The sequence below is a fragment of the Dendrobates tinctorius genome, unplaced genomic scaffold (genome assembly GCF_039654945.1).
Source record: "Dendrobates tinctorius isolate UK_male_01 unplaced genomic scaffold, ASM3965494v1 ptg000054l, whole genome shotgun sequence".
Classification (NCBI taxonomy): domain Eukaryota; kingdom Metazoa; phylum Chordata; class Amphibia; order Anura; family Dendrobatidae; genus Dendrobates; species Dendrobates tinctorius.
Genome location: NW_027361722.1, coordinates 3,912,227 through 3,938,163, shown reverse-complemented (window position 1 = coordinate 3,938,163; position 25,937 = coordinate 3,912,227). Strand labels below are relative to the sequence as shown.

General features: G+C 45.7%; 2 protein-coding genes across 2 annotated transcripts in view; one reads left to right on the top strand and one right to left on the bottom strand.

Moving 5' to 3' along the window:
* The window catches only part of COX17 (cytochrome c oxidase copper chaperone COX17), a 329,935-nt gene that overhangs the window by 258,200 nt on the left and 45,798 nt on the right, over window positions 1-25,937 (bottom strand). The gene's annotated exons all lie outside the window — the stretch shown is intronic.
* The window catches only part of BOC (BOC cell adhesion associated, oncogene regulated), an 84,885-nt gene continuing 76,762 nt past the window's right edge, over window positions 17,815-25,937 (top strand). The window contains exon 1 of the mRNA XM_073577029.1: window positions 17,815-18,291. The gene's annotated coding sequence lies outside the window, so the exon portion shown is untranslated. The remainder of the gene's footprint in view (window positions 18,292-25,937) is intronic.

Below are 25,937 nucleotides of genomic sequence, written 5' to 3'. Positions count from 1 at the left end.
GCACTGTGGATATCGCTGTTATTATGGGGGCATTGTGGATATCACTGTTATTATGGGGGGCACTGTGGATATCACTGTTATTATGGGGAGCACTGTGGATATCACTGTTATTATGGGGGCACTGTGGATATCAATGTTATTATGGGGAGCACTGTGGATACTACTGTTATTATGGGGCACTGTGGATATCGCTGTTATTATGGGGCACTGTGGATATCGCTGTTATTATGGGGGCACTGTGGATATCACTGTTATTATGGGGGCACTGTGGATATCACAGTTATTATGGGGACACTGGATATCACTGTTATTATGGGGGCACTCTGGATATCGGTGTTATTATGGGGGCACTGTGGATATCACTGTTATTATGGGAAGCACTGTGGATATCACTGTTATTATGGGAAGCACTGTGGACATCACTGTTATTATGGGGGCACTGTGGATATCACTGTTATTATGGGGAGCACTGTGGATACTACTGTTATTATGGGGCACTGTGGATATCGCTGTTATTATGGGGGCACTGTGGATATCACTGTTATTATGGGGGCACTGTGGATATCTCTGTTATTATGGGGGCACTGTGGATATCACTGTTATTATGGGGGGCACTGTGGATATCACTGTTATTATGGGGAGCACTGTGGATATCACTGTTATTATGGGGGCACTGTGGATATCACTGTTATTATGGGGACACTGTGGATATCTCTGTTATTATGGGGGCACTGTGGATATCACTGTTATTATGGGGAGCACTGTGGATATCTCTGTTATTATGGGGAGCACTGTGAATATCACTGTTATTATGGGGGCACTGTGGATATCACTGTTATTATGGGGACACTGTGGATATCTCTGTTATTATGGGGGCACTGTGGATATCACTGTTATTATGGGGGCACTGTGGATATCACTGTTATTATGGGGGCACTGTGGATATCACTGTTATTATGGGGGCACTGTGGATATCACTGTTATTATGGGGACACTGTGGATATCTCTGTTATTATGGGGGCACTGTGGATATCACTGTTATTATGGGGGCACTGTGGATATCACTGTTATGGGGGCACTGTGGATATCACTGTTATTATGGGGACACTGTGGATATCTCTGTTATTATGGGGGCACTGTGGATATCACTGTTATTATGGGGGCACTGTGGATATCACTGTTATTATGGGGACACTGTGGATATCTCTGTTATTATGGGGGCACTGTGGATATCACTGTTATTATGGGGAGCACTGTGGATATCACTGTTATGGGGATCACTGTGGATATCACTGTTATTATGGGGGCACTGTGGATATCACTGTTATTATGGGGTACTGTGGATATCACTGTTATTATGGGGGCACTGTGGATATCACTGTTATTATGGGGAGCACTGTGGATATCGCTGTTATTATGGGGGCACTGTGGATATCACTGTTATTATGGGAGCACTGTGGATATCACTGTTATTATGGGGAGCACTGTGGATATCGCTGTTATTATGGGGGCACTGTGGATATCGCTGTTATTATGGGGAGCACTGTGGATACTACTGTTATTATGGGGCACTGTGGATATCGCTGTTATAATGGGGGCACTGTGGATATCGCTGTTATTATGGGGGCACTGTGGATATCGCTGTTATTATGGGGGGCACTGTGGATATCACTGTTATTATGGGGAGCACTGTGGATATCACTGTTATTATGGGGGCACTGTGGATATCACTGTTATTATGGGGAGCACTGTGGATATCGCTGTTATTATGGGGGCACTGTGGATACTACTGTTATTATGGGGGACACTGTGGATATCGCTTTTATTATGGGGCACTGTGGATATCGCTGTTATTATGGGGGCACTGTGGATATCGCTGTTATGGGGGCACTGTGGATATCACTGTTATTATGGGGGCACTGTGGATATTGCTGTTATTATGGGGGCACTGTGGATATCACTGTTATTATGGGAGCACTGTGGATATCACTGTTATTATGGAGCACTGTGGATATCGCTGTTATTATGGGGGTACTGTGGATATCACTGTTATTATGGGGACACTGTGGATATCACTGTTATGGGAGCACTGTGGATATCACTGTTATTATGGGGGCACTGTGGATATAACTATTATTATGGGGGCACTGTGGATATCACCGTTATTATGGGGACACTGTGGATATCACTGTTATTATGGGGGCACTGTGGATATCACTGTTATTATGGGGGAACTGTGGATATAGCTATTATTATGGGGGCACTGTGGATATCGCTGTTATTATGGGAGCACTGTGGATATCACTGTTATTATGGGGGCACTGTGGATATCGCTGTTATTATGGGGGCACTGTGGATATAACTATTATTATGGGGGCACTGTGGATATCACTGTTATTATGGGAGCACTGTGGATATAACTATTATTATGGGGGCACTGTGGATATCGCTGTTGTTATGGGAGCACTGTGGATATCACTGTTATTATGGGGGCACTGTGGATATCGCTGTTATTATGGGGGCACTGTGGATATCACTGTTATTATGGGGACACTGTGGATATCACTGTTATTATGGGGGCACTGTGGATATCACTGTAATTATGGGGGCACTGTGGATATCACTGTTATTATGGGGAGCACTGTGGATATCACTGTTATTATGGGGAGCACTGTGGATATCACTGTTATTATGGGGGCACTGTGGATATCGCTGTTATTATGGGGGCAATGTGGATATCACTGTTATTATGGGGAGCACTGTGGATATCACTGTTATTATGGGGGGCACTGTGGATATCACTGTTATTTTGGGGAGCACTGTAGATATCACTGTTATTATGGGGGCACTGTGGATATCACTGTTATTATGGGGGGCACTGTGGATATCGCTGTTATTATGGGGGCACTGTGGATATCGCTGTTATTATGGGGGCACTGTGGATATCGCTGTTATTATGGGGACACTGTGGATATTGCTGTTATTATGGGGACACTGTGGATATCACTGTTATTATGGGGAGCACTGTGGATATCTCTGTTATTATGGGGGCACTGTGGATATCACTGTTATTATGGGAGCACTGTGGATATCACTGTTATTATGGGGAGCACTGTGGATATCACTGTTATTATGGGGGCACTGTGGATATCACTGTTATTATGGGGGCACTGTGGATATCACTGTTATTATGGGGAGCACTGTGGATATCACTGTTATTATGGGGGCACTGTGGATATCACTGTTATTATGGGGGCACTGTGGATATCACTGTTATTATGGGGGGCACTGTGGATATCGCTGTTATTATGGGGGCACTGTGGATATCGCTGTTATTATGGGGGCACTGTGGATATCGCTGCTATTATGGGGAGCACTGTGGATATCACTATTATTATGGGGCACTGTGGATATCACTGTTATTATGGGGACACTGTGGATATCGCTGTTATTATGGGGACACTGTGGATATCACTGTTATTATGGGGACACTGTGGATATCACTGTTATTATGGGGAGCACTGTGGATATCGCTGTTATTATGGGGGCACTGTGGATATCGCTGCTATTATGGGGACACTGTGGATATCACTGTTATTATGGGGAGCACTGTGGATATCGCTGTTATTATGGGGGCACTGTGGATATCACTGTTATTATGGGGACACTGTGGATATCACTGTTATTATGGGGAGCACTGTGGATATCACTGTTATTATGGGGGCACTGTGGATATCACTGTTATTATGGGGACACTGTGGATATCACTGTTATTATGGGGACACTGTGGATATCACTGTTATTATGGGGAGCACTGTGGATATCGCTGTTATTATGGGGGCACTGTGGATATCGCTGCTATTATGGGGAGCACTGTGGATATCACTGTTATTATGGGGTCACTGTGGATATCTCTGTTATTATGGGGACACTGTGGATATCGCTGTTATTATGGGGACACTGTGGATATCACTGTTATTATGGGGACACTGTGGATATCACTGTTATTATGGGGAGCACTGTGGATATCGCTGTTATTATGGGGACACTGTGGATATCACTGTTATTATGGGGACACTGTGGATATCACTGTTATTATGGGGGGCACTGTGTATATCGCTGTTTATTATGAGGGCACTGTGGATATCACTGTTATTATGGGGACACTGTGGATATCACTGTTATTATGGGGAGCACTGTGGATATCACTGTTATTATGGGGGCACTGTGGATATCACTGTTATTATGGGGACACTGTGGATATCTCTGTTATTATGGGGAGCACTGTGGATATCGCTGTTATTATGGGGACACTGTGGATATCACTGTTATTATGGGGACACTGTGGATATCACTGTTATTATGGGGGGCACTGTGTATATCGCTGTTTATTATGGGGGCACTGTGGATATCACTGTTATTATGGGGACACTGTGGATATCACTGTTATTATGGGGACACTGTGGATATCGCTGTTATTATGGGGAGCACTGTGGATATCACTGTTATTATGGGGGCACTGTGGATATCACTGTTATTATGGGGACACTGTGGATATCACTGTTATTATGGGGCACTGTGGATATCACTGTTATTATGGGGAGCACTGTGGATATCACTGTTATTATGGGGGCACTGTGGATATCACTGTTATTATGGGAGCACTGTGGATATCACTGTTATTATGGGGAGCACTGTGGATATCACTGTTATTATGGGGGCACTGTGGATATCACTGTTATTATGGGGAGCACTGTGGATATCACTGTTATTATGGGGGCACTGTGGATATCACTGTTATTATGGGGGGCACTGTGGATATCGCTGTTATTATGGGGGCACTGTGGATATCGCTGTTATTATGGGGGCACTGTGGATATCACTGTTATTATGGGGCACTGTGGATATCACTGTTATTATGAGGAGCACTGTGGATATCACTGTTATTATGGGGGCACTGTGGATATCACTGTTATTATGGGGGGCACTGTGGATATCGCTGTTATTATGGGGGCACTGTGGATATCGCTGTTATTATGGGGCACTGTGGATATCACTGTTATTATGGGGAGCACTGTGGATATCACTATTATTATGGGGCACTGTGGATATCACTGTTATTATGGGGAGCACTGTGGATATCACTATTATTATGGGGACACTGTGGATATCACTGTTATTATGGGGCACTGTGGATATCTCTGTTATTAAGGGGAGCACTGTGGATATCGCTGTTATTATGGGGGCACTGTGGATATCACTGTTATTATGGGGACACTGTGGATATCACTGTTATTATGGGGTCACTGTGGATATCACTGTTATTATGGGAGCACTGTGGATATCACTGTTATTATGGGGAGCACTGTGGATATCACTGTTATTATGGGGGCACTGTGGATATCACTGTTATTATGGGGGGCACTGTGGATATCGCTGTTATTATGGGGGCACTGTGGATATCACTATTATTATGGGGCACTGTGGATATCACTGTTATTATGGGGAGCACTGTGGATATCACTATTATTATGGGGACACTGTGGATATCACTGTTATTATGGGGTCACTGTGGATATCACTATTATTATGGGGGCACTGTGGATATCACTGTTATTATGGGGAGCACTGTGGATATCACTATTATTATGGGGGCACTGTGGATATCACTGTTATTATGGGGACACTGTGGATATCACTGTTATTATGGGGTCACTGTGGATATCACTGTTATTATGGGGAGCACTGTGGATATCACTGTTATTATGGGGGCACTGTGGATATCACTGTTATTATGGGGGGCACTGTGGATATCGCTGTTATTATGGGGGCACTGTGGATATCGCTGTTATTATGGGGGCACTGTGGATATCACTGTTATTATGGGGACACTGTGGATATCACTGTTATTATGGGGCACTGTGGATATCACTGTTATTATGGGGGGTACTGTGGATATCGCTGTTATTATGGGGGCACTGTGGATATCGCTGTTATTATGGGGGCACTGTGGATATCACTGTTATTATGGGGACACTGTGGATATCACTGTTATTATGGGGGGCACTGTGGATATCGCTGTTATTATGGGGGCACTGTGGATATCGCTGTTATTATGGGGAGCACTGTGGATATCACTGTTATTATGGGGGCACTGTGGATATCACTGTTATTATGGGGAGCACTGTGGATATCACTGTTTATATGGGGGCACTGTGGATATCACTGTTATTATGGGGGCACTGTGGATATCACTGTTATTATGGGGGCACTGTGGATATCACTGTTATTATGGGGGCACTCTGGATATCACTGTTATTATGGGGACACTGTGGATATCACTGTTATTATGGGGGGCACTGTGGATATCACTGCTATTATGGGGAGCACTGTAGATATCACTGTTATTATGGGGGCACTGTGGATATCACTGTTATTATGGGGGGCACTGTGGATATCGCTGTTATTATGGGGGGCACTGTGGATATCGCTGTTATTATGGGGACACTGTGGATATCGCTGTTATTATGGGGACACTGTGGATATCACTGTTATTATGGGGGCATTGTGGATATCACTGTTATTATGGGAGCACTGTGGATATCACTGTTATTATGGGGGCACTGTGGATATCACTGTTATTATGGGGGCACTGTGGATATCACTGTTATTATGGGGGCACTGTGGATATCACTGTTATTATGGGGAGCACTGTGGATATCACTATTATTATGGGGCACTGTGGATATCTCTGTTATTAAGGGGAGCACTGTGGATATCGCTGTTATTATGGGGACACTGTGGATATCGCTGTTATTATGGGGACACTGTGGATATCACTGTTATTATGGGGGGCACTGTGTATATCGCTGTTTATTATGGGGGCTCTGTGGATATCACTGTTATTATGGGGACACTGTGGATATCACTGTTATTATGGGGACACTGTGGAAATCACTGTTATTATGGGGGGCACTGTGTATATCGCTGTTTATTATGGGGGCACTGTGGATATCACTGTTATTATGGGGACACTGTGGATATCGCTGTTATTATGGGGACACTGTGGATATCACTGTTATTATGGGGGGCACTGTGTATATCGCTGTTTATTATGGGGGCACTGTGGATATCGCTGTTATTATGGGGACACTGTGGATATCGCTGTTATTATGGGGACACTGTGGATATCACTGTTATTATGGGGGGCACTGTGTATATCGCTGTTTATTATGGGGGCACTGTGGATATCGCTGTTATTATGGGGGCACTGTGGATATCACTGTTATTATGGGGAGCACTGTGGATATCACTATTATTATGGGGCACTGTGGATATCTCTGTTATTAAGGGGAGCACTGTGGATATCGCTGTTATTATGGGGACACTGTGGATATCGCTGTTATTATGGGGACACTGTGGATATCACTGTTATTATGGGGGGCACTGTGTATATCGCTGTTTATTATGGGGGCACTGTGGATATCACTGTTATTATGGGGACACTGTGGAAATCACTGTTATTATGGGGAGCACTGTGGATATCACTGTTATTATGGGGGCACTGTGGATATCACTGTTATTATGGGGAGCACTGTGGATATCACTGTTATTATGGGGGCACTGTGGATATCACTGTTATTATGGGGAGCACTGTGGATATCACTGTTATTATGGGGCACTGTGGATATCTCTGTTATTAAGGGGAGCACTGTGGATATCGCTGTTATTATGGGGACACTGTGGATATCGCTGTTATTATGGGGACACTGTGGATATCACTGTTATTATGGGGGGCACTGTGTATATCGCTGTTTATTATGGGGGCACTGTGGATATCACTGTTATTATGGGGACACTGTGGAAATCACTGTTATTATGGGGAGCACTGTGGATATCACTGTTATTATGGGGGCACTGTGGATATCACTGTTATTATGGGAGCACTGTGGATATCACTGTTATTATGGGGAGCACTGTGGATATCACTGTTATTATGGGGGCACTGTGGATATCACTGTTATTATGGGGAGCACTGTGGATATCACTGTTATTATGGGGGCACTGTGGATATCACTGTTATTATGGGGGCACTGTGGATATCACTGTTATTATGGGGGGCACTGTGGATATCGCTGTTATTATGGGGGCACTGTGGATATCGCTGTTATTATGGGGGCACTGTGGATATCACTGTTATTATGGGGAGCACTGTGGATATCACTATTATTATGGGGCACTGTGGATATCTCTGTTATTAAGGGGAGCACTGTGGATATCGCTGTTATTATGGGGACACTGTGGATATCGCTGTTATTATGGGGGGCACTGTGTATATCGCTGTTTATTATGGGGGCACTGTGGATATCACTGTTATTATGGGGACACTGTGGATATCACTGTTATTATGGGGACACTGTGGAAATCACTGTTATTATGGGGAGCACTGTGGATATCACTGTTATTATGGGGGCACTGTGGATATCACTGTTATTATGGGGAGCACTGTGGATATCACTGTTATTATGGGGGCACTGTGGATATCACTGTTATTATGGGGAGCACTGTGGATATCACTATTATTATGGGGGCACTGTGGATATCACTGTTATTATGGGGACACTGTGGATATCACTGTTATTATGGGGTCACTGTGGATATCACTGTTATTATGGGGAGCACTGTGGATATCACTGTTATTATGGGGGCACTGTGGATATCACTGTTATTATGGGGGGCACTGTGGATATCGCTGTTATTATGGGGGCACTGTGGATATCGCTGTTATTATGGGGGCACTGTGGATATCGCTGTTATTATGGGGACACTGTGGATATCGCTGTTATTATGGGGAGCACTGTGGATATCACTGTTATTATGGGGCACTGTGGATATCACTGTTATTATGGGGGGTACTGTGGATATCACTGTTATTATGGGGCACTGTGGATATCACTGTTATTATGGGGGCACTGTGGATATCACTGTTATTATGGGGGCACTGTGGATATCACTGTTATTATGGGGGCACTGTGGATATCACTGTTATTATGGGGACACTGTGGATATCACTGTTATTATGGGGAGCACTGTGGATATCACTGTTATTATGGGGGCACTGTGGATATCACTGTTATTATGGGAGCACTGTGGATATCACTGTTATTATGGGGAGCACTGTGGATATCACTGTTATTATGGGGGCACTGTGGATATCACTGTTATTATGGGGGCACTGTGGATATCACTGTTATTATGGGGGCACTGTGGATATCACTGTTATTATGGGAGCACTGTGGATATCACTGTTATTATGGGGGGCACTGTGGATATCGCTGTTATTATGGGGGCACTGTGGATATCGCTGTTATTATGGGGGCACTGTGGATATCACTGTTATTATGGGGGGCACTGTGGATATCGCTGTTATTATGGGGGCACTGTGGATATCGCTGTTATTATGGGGGCACTGTGGATATCACTGTTATTATGGGGAGCACTGTGGATATCACTATTATTATGGGGAGCACTGTGGATATCACTATTATTATGGGGAGCACTGTGGATATCACTGTTATTATGGGGGGCACTGTTGATATCGCTGTTATTATGGGGGCACTGTGGATATCACTGTTATTATGGGGGGCACTGTGGATATCACTGTTATTATGGGGAGCACTGTGGATATCACTATTATTATGGGGAGCACTGTGGATATCACTGTTATTATGGGGGCACTGTGGATATCACTGTTATTATGGGGACACTGTGGATATCGCTGTTATTATGGGGGGCACTGTGGATATCACTGTTATTATGGGGACACTGTGGATATCGCTGTTATTATGGGAGCACTGTGGATATCACTGTTATTATGGGGGCACTGTGGATATCACTGTTATTATGGGGGGCACTGTGGATATCGCTGTTATTATGGGGGCACTGTGGATATCGCTGTTATTATGGGGGCACTGTGGATATCACTGTTATTATGGGGGCACTGTGGATATCGCTGTTATTATGGGGGCACTGTGGATATCACTGTTATTATGGGGAGCACTGTGGATATCACTATTATTATGGGAGCACTGTGGATATCACTGTTATTATGGGGGCACTGTGGATATCGCTGTTATTATGGGGGCACTGTGGATATCACTGTTATTATGGGGGCACTGGGGATATCACTGTTATTATGGGGACACTGTGGATATCACTGTTATTATGGGGGCACTGTGGATATCGCTGTTATTATGGGGGCACTGTGGACATCCCTGTTATTATGGGGGCACTGTGGATATCACTATTATTATGGGAGCACTGTGGATATCACTGTTATTATGGGGGTAAACGCCACTCATTGCTCTGGTATTAGAGGGGTGACGGTGCTCGGTGTCAGTGTTATATGGGGGGGAGACACCAGCTGCTCTGATATTGTGTTCCGGCTGACGCTGCTCGTGTTCTGTTTCCATGGTGAGCTGTCAGGACGGTGACTGACGCACTGTCAGGGATATTTCATAAGACGCTTCTGTCACTTTATAAAGCGTCCGAACAAGAGCCCAGAAAAGCGGCTGAGGGCGAAGTCACCTCGGTGTTTGTGCAGCTGCTGAGAGGTCAGAGAAAATAGTCATTGCTGGAGGAGTGAAAAGATGCCAGACGGAGGTGCAGAAAAGCATCAACTGCTGCAAAATTGCCCAGTACACGTTACACACCGCCCAGAACAGTATATATACACCGCACAGCACATTATTTTTGACGTTTCAACTTTGGTGTTTTAATCAGTGGTGGTCGGGCTCGGCCTCCTCACCTCGGCCGTGTCTCTGAGCACCTTGTACTTCTGTGTCTTCCTCAGGAGTGGTCGGGCTCAGCCTCCTCACCTCGGCGGTGTCTCTGAGCACTGAGCACCTTGTACTTCTGTGTCTTGCTCAGTGGTGGTCGGGCTCGGCCTCCTTACCTAGGCTGTGTCACTGAGCTCCTTGTACTTTTGTGTCTTGCTCAGTGGCGGTCGGGCTCGGCCTCCTCACCTCGGCCACGTCGCTGTGGTGCCGGTTCTGCATCCTCTGTACACCGGGAACAATCTGGGACTTTTCAGTGTCAGGAAATCTTTTTATTTCCCAGGTCAATATGATTAGTCCCCAATCCCCACAAGTTTAAGCGTGCCCTGAAAACGCATTTATTCAGACTGGCCTATCGCCTCAACACATTAACCTAATCTATCCCTGGGTGGCACAGCCAAAAGTTTTACCATAACCAGGTTCCCCGCATCATGTTCCGACATGCTTTATGCATCCATTAGCCCTCTGCCTCTGTACTGTTACACACTTAACACTATGGCTGGTCCATACAATCAGGGCAACTGTTACCACCCACCTTTCGTGTCTCCCTCTTTCCTCATAGACTGTAAGCTTGTGAGCAGGGCCCTCACTCCTCTTGGTATCTGTTATGATCTATGTGATTATTGTTATGCTGTAATGTCTATTGTCTGTACAAATCCCCTCTGAAATGTAAAGTGCTGCGGAATATGTCAGTGCTATAGAAATAAAACTTATTATTATTATTTGCCAATATTGCCTGATAACGAGCTGCTAATAATTCTGTACACCTTGATAAAGGGCGGGGCATCACATTATTTCCAAACACTCGTCACACATTGCTCCCAACCGTCCCGGATTTAGCAGGACTGTCCCGATTAAAAGGATCAGTGCCGCTGTCACAACTTTCATTTCGTCGCTCCTCCTCCTGAGTGCGGTCATCAATATTTCTCTGCACACAGTACATTAAGTAAAGGATAATTTTCTTGTGATCTGGTCTCTCGCGAACTGAACCCACAACCTGTATCATTGCAGGCAGCAGCTAAAGCTATGAGCCACTGAAGAAGGTAGGAGAACTTTGGTTGCTTGAAGCCGTATTGCAGGCTGTGACCCCACAGTCAGATTTTACTGATCCATATTCTAGAAGTGAAAAAAAAGTCAGATTTTTTTTTGTTCCTATAAAACTACTAAAAAATAATTAAAAAAAAAAAAATTATGAGTAAAAAAAATAATGGAAAATCTTGTCTCCTAGGGAATCAAACCTACATCGTTGCAGGCAGAAGCTAAAGCTGAACCACAGCATACACTGATAATACTGGGACGATGCAGAGGCCTTGGAAGCTGCAGGCGTTAAGAAGACGTCCTGGAAGCCGCAGGCAGAGACATAGCAGAGGTCCTGGAAATCCAGGAACAGGTAGTAGACTAATTGGAAGGTGCAGACGGAGAGGAGACATCCTGGAAGCCGAAGTTGGACACGTAGCGCAGGTCCTGGAAGTCCAGGAACAGGTAGCAGAGGTCCTGGAAGACCGGGAATTGGTAGGAGAGGTACTACAAGCCACAGGCATACAGGAGATGTCCTGGATGCCACAGGTGAACAATTAGCAGAAGCTCTGGAAGACCGAGAATAGACAGAAGAGGAACTGTAAGCCACAGGCGGACATGTAGCAGAGGTCCTTGTAGTCTGCAGACAGATAGCAGAGATCCTGGAAGATCGCAGACAAGTAGCATAGGTCCTGGAAGGCTGAGAACGGGTAGGAGAGGTACTAGAAGACACAGGCGTACAGGAGACATCCTGGAACCCGAAGGTGGACACATATCAGATGTCATAGAAGACCAGGAATAGGTAGTAGAGGTACAAGAAGACACAGGCAGACAGGAGACATCCTGTTCAAGGAAGTCTGGTATCAGGTATCAGAGGTACTGGAACCTGCAGGTGGACAAGAGACGTCCTCAAAGCCACAGGTAAATACTTAGGTGACATCCTGGAAGCCACAGAAGGAAATGTAGATGAGATCCTGTAAGACACAGAACAGGTAGCAGAGGTACTGGAAGCCATAGGTGGACATGTAGCAGAAGTACTGGAAGACCGCACACAGGTAGCAGAGGTCCTGGACACCCGGGAACAGGTAGAAGAGGTACTAGAAGATACAGTCGGACAGGACACATCCTAGAAGTCAAAGGTGGACACATAGCAGTGGTCCTGGAAGACAAAGGCGGAAAGGAGACGTCTTGAAAGGCTGGTATCAGGTAGCAGAGGTTCTGGAATGCTGGTATCAGATACTAGAGGTTCTGGAAGCTGCAAGCGTACATGTTGCAGAGGTCCTAGAAGCCACAGGCTGATATGTAGTAGAGATCCTGGAAGACAGAAGACAGGTAGCAGAGGTCCTGGAAGACTGGGAACAGGTAGCAGAGGTACTGGAAACCACCCACAGGCAGACAGGAGGAGTCCTGGAAACCGCAGGTGGATACATAGCAGGGAACAGGTACCGACAACTCCGGAGTGACTTAGGAGTAGCTAAAAAGTCTGAATACCAAGACACAGGTGTGTAACTTAGCCCTTATATAGGCCCAGGCAAACGATCACATAGGATCTCTGGTTCATCTGCAAAGCCCGAAGTGGAGCACAACAGAGTTCAGCGGACCGGGGTGAGTGAGGCAAAGCCTGAATCCGAGAAAGGTGCGTATCACTCCGCCACCATATCTGCATGAACCGCGTCATTGGGGGCAGATAAGGGTCTTCCCTAAACCGTTCCCGCAAAGCTGAAGCTACAATTGTCCTCAATGTCTTGTGCTCAAGAATAATATTTCCCATCACTGGGGCTGAAGCCGCTCCCTGATAACAGCCCATAGTATTATCCCCTCCACCATCTGTACAGGGGCACAATGCAGTCAGGGGTAACATCCTCCTGGAATCACCAAACCCAGACTCCTCCATCAGACGCAGATAGAGAAGTGTAAGCTGTCACTGCACAGAACACGACTCCTCCAGAGTCCAGTGGTGGCGGCTTTACACCACTCCATCCGACGCTTGGCATTGTGCTTGGTGATGTACGGCTGCATGCAGCTGGTTCGATTATGAAGGTCCCGGCAGGGGCGCAGTGTCTGTGCTGATACCAGAGGAGGTCTGGATTCTGCAGTTTTGGAGTCAGCAGAGCACTGGAGACTTTCCTCCCTTCTGTTCCTCAGCACTTGGTGACCCCGCTTTGTAACATTACGGGGTCTCCACTTTCTTCTTGAGTTGCTGCGGTTCCCTCCACTTCTCAGTAATATTACTGATGGGGGAGATTCAGGAGGAAGAAATGTCATGGATGGACTTGTTACCCCGGAGGCTCCTATTACAGGACCGTGCTGGTGTCAGTGACCAGTGGCCGTTCCTCCATATGTTAGTAAAGGAAGATGGCATGGGGGGATGGAGGTTATATACCAGGAGTGAGGGGACGGAGGTTATATACCAGGAGTGAGGGGACAGAGGTTATATACCAGGAGCGAGGGGATGGAGGTTATATATCAGGAGCAAAGGGACGGAGGTTATATACCAGGAGCGAGGGGACGGAGGTTATATATCAGGAGCGAGGGGACAGAGGTTATATACCAGGAGCGAGGGGACGGAGGTTATATACCAGGAGAGAGGGGATGGAGGTTATATACCAGGAGCGAGGGGACGGTGGTTATATACCAGGAGCGAGGGGATGGAGGTTATATACCAGGAGCGAGGGGACGGAGGTTATATACCAGGAGCGAGGGGACGGAGGTTATATACCAGGAGCGAGGGGACGGAGGTTATATACCAGGAGCGAGGGGACGGAGGTTATATACCAGGAGCGAAGGGACGGAGGTTATATACCAGGAGCGAGGGGACGGAGGTTATATACCAGGAGCGAGGGGACGGGGGTTATATACCAGGAGCGAGGGGACAGAGGTTATATACCAGGAGCGAGGGGAGGGAGGTTATATACCAGGAGCGAGGGGACGGAGGTTATATACCAGGAGCGAGGGGACGGAGGTTATATACCAGGAGCGAGGGGACGGAGGTTATATACCAGGAGCGAGGGGACGGAGGTTATATACCAGGAGCGAGGGGACGGAGGTTATATACCAGGAGCGAGGGGACGGAGGTTATATACCAGGAGCGAGGGGACGGGGGTTATATACCAGGAGCGAGGGGACAGAGGTTATATATCAGGAGCGAGGGGAGGGAGGTTATATACCAGGAGCGAAGGGACGGAAGTTATATACCAGGAGCGAGGGGACGGAGGTTATATACCAGGAGCGAGGGGACGGAGGTTATATACCAGGAGCGACGGGACGGAGGTTATATACCAGGAGCGAGGGGACGGGGGTTATGTACCAGGAGCGAGGGGACGGAGGTTATATATCAGGAGCGAGGGGACGGAGGTTATATACCAGGAGCGAGGGGACGGAGGTTATATACAAGGAGCGAGGGGATGGAGGTTATATACCAGGAGCGAGGGGAAAGGAGGTTATATACCAGGAGCGAGGGGACGGAGGTTATATACCAGGAGCGAGGGGACGGAGGTTATATACCAGGAGCGAGGGGACGGAGGTTATATACCAGGAGCGAGGGGACGGAGGTTATATACCAGGAGCGAGGGGACGGAGGTTATATACCAGGAGCGAGGGGACGGAGGTTATATACCAGGAGCGAGGGGACGGAGGTTATATACCAGGAGCGAGGGGATGGAGGTTATATATCAGGAGCGAGGGGACGGAGGTTATATACCAGGAGCGAGGGGACGGAGGTTATATACCAGGAGCGAGGGGACGGGGGTTATACACCAGGAGCGAGGGGACGGAGGTTATATATCAGGAGCGAGGGGACGGAGGTTATATACCAGGAGCGAGGGGACGGAGGTTATATATCAGGAGCGAGGGGACGGAGGTTATATACCAGGAGCGAGGGGACGGAGGTTATATACCAGGAGCGAGGGGACGGAGGTTATATACCAGGAGCGAGGGAATGGAGGTTATATATAAGGAGCGAGGGGACGGAGGTTATATACCAGGAGCGAGGGGACGGAGGTTATATACCAGGAGCGAGGGGACGGGGGTTATATACCAGGAGCGAGGGGACGGAGGTTATATACCAGGAGCGAGGGGACGGATGTTATATACCAGGAGCGAGGGGACGGAGGTTATATACCAGGAGCGAGGGGAGGGAGGTTATATACCAGGAGCGAGGGGACGGAGGTTATATGCCAGGAGCGAGGGGAGGGAGGTTATATACCAGGAGCGAGGGGAGGGAGGTTATATACCAGGAGCGAGGGGACGGAGGTTATATACCAGGAGCGAGGGGACGGAGGTTATATACCAGGAGCGAGGGGACGGAGGTTATATACCAGGAGCGAGGGGACGGAGGTTATATACCAGGAGCGACGGGACGGAGGTTATATACCAGGAGCGAGGGGACGGAGGTTATATACCAGGAGCGAGGGGACGGAGGTTATATACCAGGAGCGAGGGGACGGAGGTTATATACCAGGAGAGAGGGGACGGAGGTTATATACCAGGAGCGAGGGGACGGAGGTTATATACCAGGAGCGAGGGGACGGGGGTTATATACCAGGAGCGAGGGGACGGAGGTTATATACCAGGAGCGAAGGGACGGAGGTTATATACCAGGAGCGAGGGGACGGAGGTAATATATCAGGAGCGAGGGGACGGAGGTTATATACCAGGAGCGAGGGGACAGGTGTTATATGCGGGGGGAGCAGGAGGACGGATGTCATACACCGGGGGGACCAGAGCTTATACACCTAGACACCACAGATACAGTGCCTTGCGAAAGTATTCAGCCCCCTGGAACTTTTCAACCTTTTCCCACATATCATGCTTCAAACATAAAGATGCCAAATGTAAATTTTGGGTGAAGAATCAACAACAAGTGGGCCACAATTGTGAAGTTGATCGAAATTTATTGGTTATTTTAAATTTTTGTGGAAATACAAAAACTGAAAAGTGGGGCGTGCAATATTATTCGGCCCCTTTTCCTTAATATGTTGTTGCGCCTCCTTTTGTTGCGATTACATTACATTACACATTACAGTGAAAAGTTCCAAGGGGCCGAATACTTTTGCAAGGCACTGTATATAATACGTTAGACACCAGGGGAGGAGACATAGAGTCCACTAACAGCCAGTGGACAACACTCCACAATAGTGGGGTAGATTACAGCAGGAATGTAAGAGTCTGGGGCATCGTAATTCAGCGCACAGTTCATCCAGGATGATGTCATAGTCCAGAATGTCAGCGTCTGCAATCATCTGGAACCAAAGTATATTAGAAGGTTCTAGTACTGAAGTGCTATTCCCCAAATCACAAGTTGTGTCCTATCCCCCCGGAGAAAGCCGAGCACAGCGCTCGGAAATTTCCAATGTATGGAGCGGAGAGCGCTCATGTCCCCACCATTCTTGGGGTTCCATCTTGGGATTGCTGGGGGTCCCAGCAGTCAGACCCCCAGCCACCAGCAGACTATCCAGGGTATAGACGATAAATCATGATTTGGGGATTAATTTGTGATTTTTTTATCCAGATTATCAGTTCAACCCCCTTGTTTTATTACCAGTCTTCCTTACTATCCACTTTCTGTATACTGCAGCGCTCCCCAGCCCCTTCATCCTGAGCTCCCCGGTTCATGAATACAATCCCAGAGCTGCAGTGTATACTGACACATGGATGGAGGGGAAGACGCTACAGATCTATGCGCCAATTATCATCCGGGCCACGAATCGGATGCACTATACGTTTTTAGAATTACAGTGGTTTTTCACCACCGCGCTCCCGCATAGCAGAGCTGGGCCTGCGCCTTCATTGTCTGCTCCCAATTGCTGCTGTGACCAATGAGTAAAATAATGTTTTTGTCCCAAGCAGCTGCACAGACCCCTCATGAATAGTGGGCGGATTACAGGGTCCTTCAGCTACCCCACAAAACCCAGCTGGGGGGAGGGTCCGGCCAGCCATATAACCCCCCCTACATTGACACCACCACAGGCTGCAGAACATCATCACCATTACATTCTCTCCACCTCAGACCCTTCATGTGGCTTCATCTGCAATTTGCAGAAACCATAATTCTCAAGTCCTGAGAGTGCAGTGGCCACTTGCTGGATCTGTGCTCTCCTCCTCCTCCTCCTCCTCACTACAGGCTGGTGAGGAGGAGAACTTGTGTGTTTTGGTACAAACCTCCTCTCCTGAGCCTTCCCTTCCCCCCTGCTTTCAGAGGGGAGGCTCCTATCCTGCTAAAGAAGGGGATTGTTTTAGGAGCCAGTCATCCAAAAAGAGGCGAGCTCCCATCCACAGAGCAGAGGCCAGAACATGCTCACTTCCTAGAAACTTCCCTCTAACCCAAGGAGCTGCAGAACCAAACTCCAGGAGGGCCCTTTAACTCTGCAGAACCCCCTAGATCTAAATGTATCCATAGGAGAGCGGATTGCTACATTGTGGACACTTCGGCTTCCTCCTGGTAAGTGAAAAGTTTTTTTTGTTCAAGGAAACATTTTCTGTCTTGGAAGAGAAAACTCCTGAAGGCCTCCTGGTAATTCCCGGGATGTGGGATTCCTGCCTGTTTATCCCACTTCTTTGGGGTCTGCGGAGAGTTTAGTCCCTGAGGTTTTCCAGGCCGGGCCTAGTTGTCTTGGGTTGATCCTGGAATATTCCCTCATATTGGATCCGGAAGATTTTCCTTCGCGGAACTTTGTGAGGAATAAGGAAACATTGTATCCAAAGATTGTATAAAGTTCCTTATATTGTTCCGTGACTTTCTGGGGTCCGCCAAGGGGTGGAAGGTCTCGAGCTGACATTGTTTTGGGATGTTCTTTTGTAGGGACAAACTAGAATTTGTTTTATTTTATTTTTATTTTTATTTTTAAATTCACTTTTAGAATTCTCTTCCCTGGAAATGTCAAAAACAATCCTGTCCGTCAGTCCGCTACATGACATACTACATGGAAAGTTGTAAAAGTCCGCAAAATAGCTGGAAAGACCCCAACAAGAAGGAACAAATTTTATTAAATTTTAATTTCAAATTTAAACTATTTAATGAAATAAATTTAATTTATTATACATAATTTATTTAGATATTTTATATATTATTTATTTGATATATATAATTTTATAAATTATATTGTAAATATTTTAGACTTTTTGTTATACATTTTGATTAGTTATACTTTTATTTAATAAAAGTAAAACATGAAAGATATTGACTTTTTTTTTTTAAAGTTTTTATGCGGTTGTTTGTGACATTCCAGAAAAAAAACAAAACAAAATATGATTACCTGTAACTTTTTTTTTTTTTTTACTTTTTGCCTTTAGAATTACGATTGTTATATAAACAGTTTATTACAATGACGTCCCTGCGATTTTATTATATGACGCCGTGTTTATCAGATTGTGATGTAAACTGTATTAATCGTCTGCTTGAGAGACATTGATATTTAAAAAAATATATTATTAACAAAATAAATAATTTTTTAATAAAACAAATTATTTTAGCATCATTAGAATTTTACTTTATTTGTTTTGTTTGTGGATTTTTCAAAACTTTTTTTTTTGTGTGTACTTTGCATCATCCCATAGCATTAGTTTTGCGTAGTGGGGAACGTTTTTGGAATGTTTTTGTGCGTTGTTTGTACTGGACCTTTGCTGTCGGATCTTGTTGCTTAGAATTGTTGATGCTTCTATCATTTGTTCTTTGGTTTCTGAACCAGTTTTGGGGGTCTTGTGCCTGTAATAATTGGACTGGGGGTATCTTCTCTCTGATTTTTCATTGCCATTATGGCTTTTTTTGTGTGTTACTGTATTTGTGCCGTGGCTCATGTATGAAATTCTTCTGGATGATATTTCTGTGGTCTGAGAAACTGGCACAAAGATTGATGTTTGTGTTAAAAATAATCAAAGTATCTGTAATATATGTAATAGTATCTGTATAGTATTCTAATGGTGACTACTGCTGAACTACAAGTCCCAGAAACTCCACTAACCACTGGTGGCAGATCCAAAAGTGTCCAGATAAGAAAGTGGGTGCTATCTTCTTCATAAGTGTCATTAGTGGGGTCAAGAGTGATGGCAGGACCCTCAAGAATGGATTTTCTCTGTGATGCAGGGCTGAGTGAGTTCGAATGAGTGGAGAGGATTTTGTCTGTTGGAGCAGAGGTAGTTGGATGACAAAGAGCTGATTAACAAACTCAGCTCTGTCCATTTGCTAATAGGTGTCCCAAATTTGCGAGAAGATCCATTTATGGGATGGGGCTTAGTTGATTATGAAAGGTAACAGAGCTAGGTTTGTCACGGAGTCATGTCATTTGCACTGTGCAGAACTGAGTTTGTCTGAAGGTCAGAGTTGATTACAAGATGTAGCAGAGCTGGGTTGTTTGGATGGTGCCTTACTGAGCTGGTCTGATGGAGCAGAGCTAAGTTTGGTGGGTGGTGAATAGCCATTCAACAGACGGTAGCAGAGCTAGGTTTGTTACAGAGTCATGTTGTTTGCATTGGACAGAGCTGAGTTTGTCTGAAGGTCAGAGTTGATTACAAGATCTAGCAAAGCTGAGTTATTTTAGTGGTGCGGTACTCAGCTGGTCTGATTGGGCAGAGCTAAGTTTGTGGGGTAGCTGTTTTACAGATCTAGCAGAGCTAGATTTGCTAGATGGAAGAAATTAGTTTTTCGTGACGACATCCGCAATCCCTGCGCTGTACTTGACTATAGTACTTTAAAGGGTTAAAAGGCACCTCCAGCTCTGCTACACCTGCATACATTACATGGTATTACACAACCAGTGATCTGGGCTCCTCCACCAGTCACAGACCTGCCCAGACAATGCCACAGATCAGTTTCCTCCATTAGAGATGCCGCGGTGACAGGTGAAATCACCCCTGGATATTTTCCCATAAGTCACCGGGCTGATGATACCTGGAGCCGATGCTACAACGCACTGAACTCTGCTGCGCTGGGGCGGGGCTAAAAAAGTGACAACCCCTCTGTTATTTTATGGCGCTCATAGTGGTTGTCATTTCCCCTTCCCCAGTGTCTGCCATCTGGGGGTCATTTAATTCATATACAAGCATCAGTCCAGGGTGGAGTCACGTTTAAAGACCCTCTATGGCCCCTTCCCTTCTAATCTGCCCTGCTAGCCATGGAGGTGGCAGTAATAATGTGGCGCTGGTGGAGCAGACCTCAGTGTCACTGGGGGGATTCAGAGGTGTGAGAACAGACCACAAGGTGTATGTATGACCGGAGGACATGGGGGGCCGCGGAGAACATAAGGGGGCGTAGCCACAGAGTGCCACTGACGTTACTTCCCAGCATGCCCCCTGGGCAGTCAGGGGAGGATGAGGTGTCATTACCTGAAGGAGGGCTTTTTGGGGGGCACCCATTAGAGGGGGATGTCTACTAGTGGTCTACCCCTTCTTACATGCTAATTCGCCGACCAGATCAGTGGTGTAATAAAGATGCCGTCGCTGTGTCTCCTGGTGGGCATGTGAATGCTGCAGCCGATCAGCAACCAATGATTGGTCACAGTGTGCACGATTGGCTGCAGCGGTCATGTGATATCACAATTGTCATATGACCACCAGGAGACACAGCATCAACATCTGTGGAATGGCACCGGCCCAGAAGTTTGTTTTTGGCATTTAGGAAGGAATTGTCGAGTAGTGGACATCCCCTTTAAGTGGGTGCATTGTATGAACTTATGCCGTGGTCCCATGACCGCGTGTAATGTTAATCCTCACCCATGGCGGCAAAATTACCCCGGGCCATAATGGTTTCCTTGCTCTGTTGTGTTCAGATCTCTGTTTGCTTGACACCATAAAATAAAAAGGAAATACGCGACACCATGAGCGGGGGCAGCGCCATGAGCGGGGGCAGTGCCATGATCGGGGGCAGCGCCATGATCGGGGGCAGCGCCATGAGCGGGGGCAGCGCCATGATCGGGGGCAGCGCCAGTTCTCAGTAGGTGGAGGTGGGCACGGATTATGTCCGCCAATGTAACGGGCTTTAATCAGGGAAGGTTCTGGGCCCAAGAGCTGACAATCTACAGCAGGACACGGCGCAGCCTCTCAGGTGAGTCCCAGAAATGCTCTCTGATGTAGAAGTTTCCATCTCGTCTCCGATTAGAATTTATGAGATGATTTCAACCAGAAGTCAAATGAGGACAGAGGCGTGATTAACTATTCACGGGCCGGCAGCCTGCCAGGGCGCTCACGCCCCGATCTCTCCTCACTGGCTGCAATCTGACACTTTCCCCTTCGTACCGGATTATTTTTGGGGTCAGATGTAGCAGAGCCGGGATTCCTATAAGATGTACCCCATGTGTACATGGGGGCTCTTATAGAAAGGCCCTTACATTCTGATAAATTGTGTCCAAATATTGCAGCCCTTGTTAGATGGGGGGGATATGGCGCCACTATAACGTGTCACCTCCCCTCCCCTGCTCTGTAGGTCATTTGTGATACACTGTCCTGCAGGGGCAGCACTGAGCACTGGGGAGCTCCGCCTCCTGACTAAATCTGACCAATCACCACTGCCTGTGCCACAGGTCTTGCATACAAATGAGGTGATGGAGCCAAATTTCATTCTAATATTTGCCCCCAAGACCAATAAAAAATTTTTTCTACACACTCCCTCATATTTGGATCCCACCTAGAAATGCCCTCAAAGTTCTATAGACACTCCCTTTTTTATGCAAATCTTCATAATGCCCACCCCTTTTTAATGCCATTCAAGGGACTATCAATCGAAAAAAGGGAATCTGCAGGGCTGGATGTTTAAAGGATGAACAAGGAGGTGAGGGTCGGGGCCGCACAAGGAGGTGAGTGTATGTATACTACAGTTGGTGCGGAAAGTATTCAGACCCCTTTACATTTTTCACTCTTTGTTTCATTGCAGTCATTTGGTAAATTCAAAAAATTAATTAAACTGATAGGACTTGATTTGTAAAGGCGCACACCTGTCTATATAAGACCTCAAAGCTCACAGTGCATGTCAGACCAAATGAGAATCATGAGGTCAAAGGAACTGGCCAAGGAGCTCAGAGACAGAATTGGGGCAAGGCACCGATCTGGCCAAGGTTACAGAAGAATTTCTGCAGTACTCAAGGTTCCTAAGAGCACAGTGGCCTCCATAATCCTTACATGAAAGAAGTTTGGTTCCACCAGAAGTCTTCCTAGACCTGGCCGTCCAGCCAGACTGAGCAATCGTGGGAGAAGAGCCTTGGTGAGAGAGGTAAAGAAGAACCCCAAGATCACTGTGGCTGAGCTCCACAGATGCACTAGGGAGATGGGAGAAAGTTCCACAAAGTCAACTATCACTGCAGCCCTCCACCAGTCAGGCTTTTATGGCAGAGTGGCCCGACGGAAGCCTCTCCTCAGTGCCAGACATATGAAAGCCCGCATAGAGTTTGCTAAAAAACACATGAAGGACTCCCAGACTATGAAAAATAAGATTCTCTGGTCTGATGAGACGAAGATAGAACTTTTTGGTGACAATTCTGAGTGGTATGTGTGGAGAAAACCAGGCACTGCTCAGCACCTCCCCAATACAATCCCAACAGTGAAACATGGTGGTGGCAGCATCATGCTATGGTACTGGTTACAATTGAAGGAAACATGAATGTGGTCAAGTACAGAGATATCCTGGATGAAAACCTCTTCCAGAGTGCTCTGGACCTCAGACTTGGCTGAAGGTTCACCTTCCAACAAGACAATGACCCTAAGCACACAGCTAAAATAACAAAGGAGTGGCTTCAGAACAGCTCTGTGACCATTCTTGACTGGCCCAGCCAGAGCCCTGACCTAAACCCAACTGAGCATCTCTGGAGAGACCTGAAAATGTCTGTCCACCAACGTTCACCATCCAACCTGACGGAACTTGAGAGGATCTGCAAGGAAGAATGGCCGAGGATCCCCAAATCCAGGGGTGAAAAACTTGTGGCATCATTCCCAAGAAGACTCATGGCTGTACTAGCTCAAAAGGTGCGTCTACTCAATACTGAGCAAAGGGGCTGAAGACTTATGACCACGGGATATTTCAGTTTTTCTTATTTAATAAATTTTGCAAAAATTTCTACATTTCTGTTTTTTTTCCAGTCAAGATGGGGTGCAGAGTGCACATTAATGAGGAAAAAAGGAACTTTTTTGAATTTACCAAATGGCTGCAATGAAACAAAGAGTGAAAAATGTAAAGGGGTCTGAATACTTTCTATACCCACTGTAAATATATGTGCTGTGAATATACTATATCTAAGTGCTGTGTAATATATACTATATATGAGTTCTGTGCATATACTATAACGAGGCACTGTGTGTCTATATACTATTCATAGGCGATGTGTATATACTATATAGGTGCTGCATACAGTATATACTATGTATAGGTGCTGTGTGTATATACTATATATAGGAGCTGTGTGTATATACTATATATAGGTGCTGTGTGTATATACTATGTATAGGAGCTGTGTGTATATACTATATATATAGGTGCTGTGTGTATATACTATATATAGGAGCTGTGTGTATATACTATATATAGGTGCTGTGTGTATATACTATATATAGGAGCTGTGTGTATATACTATGTATAGGTGCTGTGTGTATATACTATATATAGGAGCTGTGTATATACTATATATAGGTGCTGTGTGTATATACTATGTATAGGTGCTGTGTATATATACTGTATATAGCAGCTGTGTATATACTATGTATTGGTGCTGTGTGTATATACTATATATAGGTGCTGTGTGTATATACTATATATAGGTGCTGTGTGTATATGCTATATATAGGAGCTGTGTGTATATACTATATATAGGAGCTGTGTGTATATACTATGTATAGGAGCTGTGTGTATATACTATATATATAGGTGCTGTGTGTATATACTATATATAGGAGATGTGTGTATATACTATATATAGGTGCTGTGTGTGTATATACTATATATAGGAGCTGTGTGTATATACTATGTATAGGTGCTGTGTGTATATACTATATATAGGAGCTGTGTGTATATACTATATATAGGAGCTGTGTGTATATACTATGTATAGGTGCTGTGTGTATATACTATATATAGGAGCTGTGTGTATATACTATATATAGGTGCTGTGTGTATATACTATGTATAGGTGCTGTGTATATATACTGTATATAGCAGCTGTGTATATACTATGTATTGGTGCTGTGTGTATATACTATATATAGGTGCTGTGTGTATATACTATATATAGGTGCTGTGTGTATATGCTATATAGGTGCTGTGTATATATGCTATATATAGGAGCTGTGTGTATATACTATATATACAGTGCCTACAAGTAGTATTCAACCCCCTGCAGATTTAGCAGGTTTGATAAGATGCAAATAAGTTAGAGCCTTCAAACTTCACACAAGAGCAGGATTTATTAACAGATGCATAAATCTTACAAACCAAAAAGTTATGTTGCTCAGTTAAATTTTAATAAATTTTAAACATAAACGTGTGGGTCAATTATTATTCAACCCCTAGGTTTAATATTTTGTGGAATAACCCTTGTTTGCAATTACAGCTAATAATCGTCTTTTATAAGACCTGATCAGGCCGGCACAGGTCTCTGGAGTTATCTTGGCCCACTCCTCCATGCAGATCTTCTCCAAGTTATCTAGGTTCTTTGGGTGTCTCATGTGGACTTTAATCTTGAGCTCCTTCCACAAGTTTTCAATTGGGTTAAGGTCAGGAGACTGACTAGGCCACTCCAACACCTTGATTTTTTGCCTCTTGAACCAGGCCTTGGTTTTGTTGGCTGTGTGCTTTGGGTCGTTGTCTTGTTGGAAGATGAAATGACGACCCATCTTAAGATCCTTGATGGAGGAGCGGAGGTTCTTGGCCAAAATCTCCAGGTAGGCCGTGCTATCCATCTTCCCATGGATGCGGACCAGATGGCCAGGCCCCTTGGCTGAGAAACAGCCCCACAGCATGATGCTGCCACCATCATGCTTGACTGTAGGGATGGTATTCTTGGGGTCGTATGCAGTGCCATCCAGTCTCCAAACGTCACGTGTGTGGTTGGCACCAAAGATCTCGATCTTGGTCTCATCAGACCAGAGAACCTTGAACCAGTCTGTCTCAGA